We start from the raw sequence: 6,782 nt of genomic DNA, 5'->3' as shown, positions 1-6,782 counted from the left end.
GCCTATTCTCTCCCTAATTACCAGCTCAGTGGTCGTGTCACACAGGCTTAGTTGCCTTGAGGCATGTGGGATCTTCCCAGTCCAGGGACTGAACCAGTGTCCCCAGCATTGCAAGGTGGACTCTTAACCACTGGACCACCAGGGAAGCCCTATTTGTTGTTTTAAACTGCTAAGTTTCAGCATAATATGTTACACAGAAATGTTGCTATTCAGTCGCTCAGTCCTGTCTGACTCTTTGCAACCCCATGGACTGCACCACACCAGGCTTCCATGTCCTTCACTATCCCTGGAGTTTGCTCAAATTCATGTCCATTGAGTCTGTGATGCCATCTAACCATCGCCTCCTCTATCATCCCCTTCTCCTCCTGCCTTCAATCTTTCCCATCCTCAGGGTCTTTTCCAAAGAGGCGGCTCTTCGAATCAGGTGGCCAACGTGTTGGAGCTTCAGCTTCAGCATCAGCCCTTCCAACCAATATTCAGGACTGATTTCCTTTAGGACTCACTGGTTTCATCTCATTGCAGTTCAAGGGACTCCCAAGAATCTTCTCCAGCACCACAGTTTGAAAGCATCAGTTCTTTGGCGCTCAGCCTTCTTTATGGTCCAACTCTCACATTCATACATGACTACTCATTGGAAAAGACTCTGATGCTGGGAGGGATTGGGGGCAGGAGGAGAAGGGGACCACAGAGGATGAGATGGCTGGATGGCATCACTGACTCGATGGACATGAGTCTGAGTGAACTCCGGGAGTTGGTGATGGACAGGGAGGCCTGGCGTGCTGAGATTCATGGGGTCGCAAAGAGTCGGACATGACTGAGCGACTGAACTGAACTGAACTGGAAAAACCATAGCTTTTGATATAATATAGTCATAATGTTTAGCACAATGTCAGTTAGTGCAAGGGCTCAATGAATGATAGTTATTAACAATTTGGGAGACTTTCCTGGTGATCCAGTGGTTAAGAATCTGCCTTTCATTGCAGGGGACTCGGGTCTGATCCCTGGTCAGGAAAACTAAGATCTCACATGCAGGGCAACTAAGCCCACTTGCCGGAAATAGGGAAGCCTGTGTACTTCAACTAGAGAAAGCCTGCACGCTACAAGGAAGACCCAGCGCAGCCAAAAATTAAAAACAAAACAAAACAAAACCCCCAACAACAACAACAAGACAATTGAGCAAGCAATGCTACCCATGAGAAGTTCTTTCTAGTCTTCAGCTCTTACCTACTCCTAGTTACCTACTCCATAGCATTATGAGTGTAAAGTGTTAATCACTCAGTTGTGTCCAACTATGCAGCATCTGTGACTAGTGATTTCCAAATATTGAAATGAAGGAACTATAAAAATAACAATGATTAAAAAACTCAATTTATGAGTGGGTGTGTTGCTCTTTAAAGTTTTCTCTGGATGAAAGCAGTCCATTCAATACCTAATTTAAATACAGACTAGAAATTTTTTAAATTTGTTTTTTCTTACAGTAATGATTTTCAAGAAACACAAGATACTGTAACACCACAAAATGGTCATTAGCTTATCAGTCTGGGCTTAATTTTCCCAAAGACATAAGTCTTGAGACATTTTGAGAAGTACTGAATGAACTTTGGAGGTATTCACCTTTGTAAGACTCTTTCCTTCTCTTTTCTAGATGGAAGGTGGAGAAGGATTATATGTTCCTAAACCCTTTTTTGTATATTCAAAGGCAGAATAGCCATGATCAAAGAGATGAATTACAGAGAATAATCAGGAATGTAAATATGTACACATTTTGAATCCTTAGTAAATAAGTTTGATACTTTTCAATGCAAAACAATTTCGTACTTCGTATATATTTACACTTTGACCTTTTTATATACTGTAAAAAACAAATACAAACGGCACTTAGAAAAAACACAAAATGAGCATTCCCACTTTTAGGAAAAAAAAATAAGTAAATCAGATTAAGAATACATGATTTTTTAAAAACTTAATTTGTGAAGCAGCTACAGATATTATATTATTAAAAATAGTTTAGACAAAGTAGGCTAGTTTTCTTTTGTGGGGGGCAACTCAAAATGATTCTTAAAGGACCATAGCCTATATGGATATGATAGAATGCCATATAGCTATCCCAGATGACAAGAACCTAGCTTAATGACCATACATGAAAATGTGGACATAGAGTAAAAACCCAGGTCTCCCATATTGCAGGCAGATTCTTTACCATCTGAGCCACAAGGGAAGCCCACATAAACAGAAGAGACACAACATAGCATATGTGCTCTGATTAAACCATGTAGAAATGTATGTATAAATATGTATGACACAGTGTAATGGAAAGGAAAGTGGGAATCAGAAGAGGTAGGTTCAGGACTTTCCTGGTTAAGAATCTGCCTTCTAAAGCAGGGGACATGGGTTCAATCCCTTGTTGCCTGTATGTTGCAATGAAGAGCCGACATAACCAAAAAGAAATAAAATAAAAAGAAGGGCTGAATTCTAGTTTTAACAGGGCCTTACTTGGCTGGGCATCCATGTATGAGCAATTTATTTGCTTGTTTCCTCACCTGTGAAAAAAAAGGAGTTGATCTCAACTGACTCCAAGGCCATTCATACGCTGGCATTTAGTGATTCCATAGTTCAAAGATTTGGAGTGTCATAAATGGAGTTGACTATTTATTACCTTCTTTCCTGTAAGGTTGTTGAGGTTAATAATAACATTAAAAGGATACCACATGTCTTTAGTAAGATCTAGGAGAATAAATAATATTAATCAATAAAGAAGATTCAGCTATAGATAGATACACTATTTTAAACTTTGCTTTTTAAAAAAGGCAGTAGGAAGTCACTGAAGGTTTTAGAGTAGAAAAGTGTCATAATAAAAGTAGTATTTTGAGTCAGGCAATGGGACTTCCCTGGCAGTCCAGTGGTTAAGAATCCACCTGTCAATGAAGGGGGCACGGTTTGATCCCTGGTCAGAGAAGATCCCACATGCTGCAGGGCCACTAAGCCTGAGGTTACAACTCCTGAAGCCTGAGCACCCTAGAGCCTGAGGCTCTGCAAGAGAGAAGTCACCTCAATGAGAGGCCCAAGCAAGGAAGACCCAGTGCAGCCAAAATTAAGTAAGTAAATAAAATCAGGCAATGGCGTGTGTCACACATGCAAACAAGGGAGGGAGTATGAAAGCAGAATGTGCCTTCCTGTGCTAAGTGTAGAGGAAACAAATACACTGTGAGTACACAATCATTCTCCATCCCCTCTTCCAAATTAATTATCTTCATAGAATTTATCATTCCCTGAAAATTTATTTAAATATGTGTTTATGTATTATTTCATTTTCTGCCTCACCCTCCAGAATATAAGTTCCATGAGGGCAGATAGTACCATATGTATAAGTACTCAACAAATACTTGCCGAATTAAAGAATATGTGAAATTTATATTGAATCTTATAGAAAAAGTCAAACATCTTTTCTGATTCATTTCTATGGCTTTGCAGTTTCAGGCTAACTTAGCACCAAAACCCCTACAAGACCCTCCTATCTAAACTATCGCTATGACTTCCCTCCTTTCAGCCCACTACTGAAGTATTTCTCCATAAATTTTGCTCCCCTCTGTTCAAAAATTCTTCTTTCTCTGGTACAAATGAAACTAGGAGTGACGATGATGATGATTATTTACTCTCAGCACTTCTTTCTGAATTACCTGTGTCTAGATATTGTTTATTAACTTAATACAGTGGTTAAGTACTCACTGTCTTTTTCCTTGCAACTTCAGTCACAAACTTAGTTGAATGTAAATAATACCAAGCACTTTCTCTCTCAAAGCTGTTGAGAGAAGGGACAGAGGTGAGTTTGGGGGGTGAGTATTGGAGTGGGGCTCAGAAGGTCTATAATTAGCCAAGGTTTTACTATGGTCTCTCTGTGGTTTTTACAACTCCCCACTGTCTTCAGCTTTAGAACTGCTCACCTCAGTCATGGGGCTCTAACACACTCCCTCTCTGAGTGACACTTGAATCTACTTCCCTTAAAAATAATAGTATTTCACATTTGTAGTGTACTTATAAGTCTATAAAATGCTTTTTACCCCTATGGCTTTACTTAAATCTTATTTAATCTCTTTGTTCTCAAATGGATTATTAGCTCTTGTTTTTGTTTTTCTAGGAGAACTAAGAGGAAAACTAGAGTAACAAATGTGGGAAAAGGAAATTTCTAGATAGTGAGTTATAAACTGGCTAAATGCTAACACTGTAATCATGATGAGACCAAAGCTGTTTTGATTGGCTCAGGTTCCTCACTCTGGACAAACTGATTTCTTACCTTCCAAGGGCTGTTTTTTCCCTTTGCCTTTCACTGTCTGGGTTCTCCATAATTGGTTGTGTTGAAAGGTTGATACCACTCCAAAGGGAACGTGGGTCCCACTGGTCTCTCGGTCTAATCGGTACCTGGCTCTGTCTTTCTTGCAAGCTGCTTCCTGGCAGCTCCTCATCTCATTCCCCTCTCCAGGCAATCTCTATTAGCTTGTCCTTATGATAGCTCAGTTGGTAGAGTCTGCCTGCAATGTGGGCAGACCTTGGTTCGATTCCTGGGCTGGGAAGATCCCCTGGAGAAGCGAAAGGCTACACACTCCAGTATTCTTGGGCTTCCCGTGTGATTCAGCTGGTAAAGAATCTGCCCGCAATGTGGGAGACCTGGATTTGATCCCTGGGTTGGGAAGATCCCCTGGAGAAGGAAAAGGCTACTCACTCCAGTATTCGGGCCTAGAGAATTTCATGGACTATATAGTCCATGAGGTCACAAAGAGTCAGACAAGACTGAGCGACTTTCACTTTTCACTCTCATTGCCTGTTAGGGCCTATTGCCGACTAAGAAACAAATGTGGTTTATATATGATTCTTCCTTTTGTTCTGATATCTCTCCTCTAAATTTCTTCCTCCTATTCATTTGGCCTCAGACAATTTCTATTTTTTCTTGTTGTTGCTGTTTTTCTGGCACTTCCTGCACTTGGGGATTCTCTTTTCATCTTCCATGTGGGCAGCTGATAACCTGTTCTGTCCCCATTTTCTCAGGTTAACGACGTTACCTGATTTCTTGGGTATTCATCACTCAGATGCCCGGGCAAATTGTGACTTCTCAAAGTCATCTCATTACTTTTTGTTACCAAGGCCAGCCCAATATATTAGAGAGCCTGGTAATAATAAAATAATAATCACCATCATTGAGTTCTCACTGACACACAGTGTCAAGCAATTGACATAAGTGATATTATTTAATCCTCTACACAACCCTATGAGGTCAAATTGGAGACGGTGGGTCAACAGAGGCTTCATTTGCATGACTGTAAATTAAACCATGTACAAAGGATAGTGACTGGATATGTTGGGGTATATCACTGGTCCTATAGGGTATCCCAAGTGGTGCCAGTGGTAAAGAACCCGCGTGCCAGTGCATGAAACACAACAGATGTGGGATCGATCCCTGGGTGTGGAAGTCCCCTGGAGGCTGGCATGGCAGCCCACTCCAGTATTCTTGCCTGGAGAATCCCATGGACAGAGAAGCCTGGAGGGATACAGTCTAAAGGGTTGGGAAGAGTCGGACACAACTGAAGTGACTTAGTATGCATACATACACCAGGGCCCCCATCTCTCAGGAAACACTTTGTGGAGAGTGTACCACATATAGAAAAAACTTACCCTGAATCAAAAGAGAGGTAAATCCTGGTGTACATTCACTGAATTCAGAGACTGCAAATGAAATTGATACTAATATTTCTTATGAAAGTCAGTTATATTGATGACCCCCAATCAACCATACTTACTAATGTTTGTACTCTTATTTAGTCCTTCCCCTTGAATCAGGGGAATTTTTTTCTTTTAATGTGTGGACCATATTTAAAGTCTTATTGAATTCGCTGTTACAGCATTGCTTCTGTTTTATATTTTGTTTTTTTGGCCTCGAGGCATGTGGGATCTTAGCTTCCTGACCAGAGATTGAACCTGCACCCCCTGCATTGGAAAGCGAAGTCTTAACCACTGGAACACCAGGGAAGTCCCTGTGACTTATTTTAAAGAATAGTAATGGCAGACGTGACACTGTGTCTGTTCCAAGCCTTTGTTGTTCAGTCGCTAAGTCGTGTCTGACTCTTTGTGATTCCATGGATTGCAGCACGCCAGGCTTCCCTGTCCTACACTATCTCCTGGAATTTGCTCAAACTCACGTCCATTGAGTCGCTAATGCCTTCCAACCATCTCATTTTCTGTCTCTCCCTTCTCCTCCTGCCCTCAATCTTTCCCAGCATCAGGGTCTTTCCCAGTGAGTCAGCTCTAAGCTCTAAGAATGTCTGGTAGCTTCTACTTTCCATCTTTCAGAAGCCCTGAGCACCGTTTGATAAGTCCACATGGAAACGGAGAAGCCCTGGGTTTACCTGGTGAGAAAGTGAGGTCTTGCCTTACCAACATCCATTGTTGGGTCTGGCCTTCCAGACATCCCTGACAAGGTGTCAGACCCAGGAGTGAAGCCATCCTGGAGGTTTCAGCCCTAGCTGCCATCTGACTACAGCATGTGAGAGACCCAAATGAGACTAGCAGAACTGACCAGCAGAGCCCCAACCAGTCAACTCACATAATTATGAGAAATTAAAAAATAAAAAAAGACTTGTTTTAAGCCACTACATTTTGGAGTGGTTTAGTAAGCAGTCACAGATAACCAAAACACTACTAATATTAATACTGTTAACGGTTATGGTTGGTTTCAAGTCCCATTGGTTAAGAACACCAGAGTCAAAGTAGGGTTCTGGTATTCTTAAAGAGGC

Source organism: Bos indicus x Bos taurus, chromosome 19 (genome assembly GCF_003369695.1).
Source record: "Bos indicus x Bos taurus breed Angus x Brahman F1 hybrid chromosome 19, Bos_hybrid_MaternalHap_v2.0, whole genome shotgun sequence".
NCBI classification, from domain to species: domain Eukaryota; kingdom Metazoa; phylum Chordata; class Mammalia; order Artiodactyla; family Bovidae; genus Bos; species Bos indicus x Bos taurus.
Note: the sequence above shows the minus strand (reverse complement) of the source record.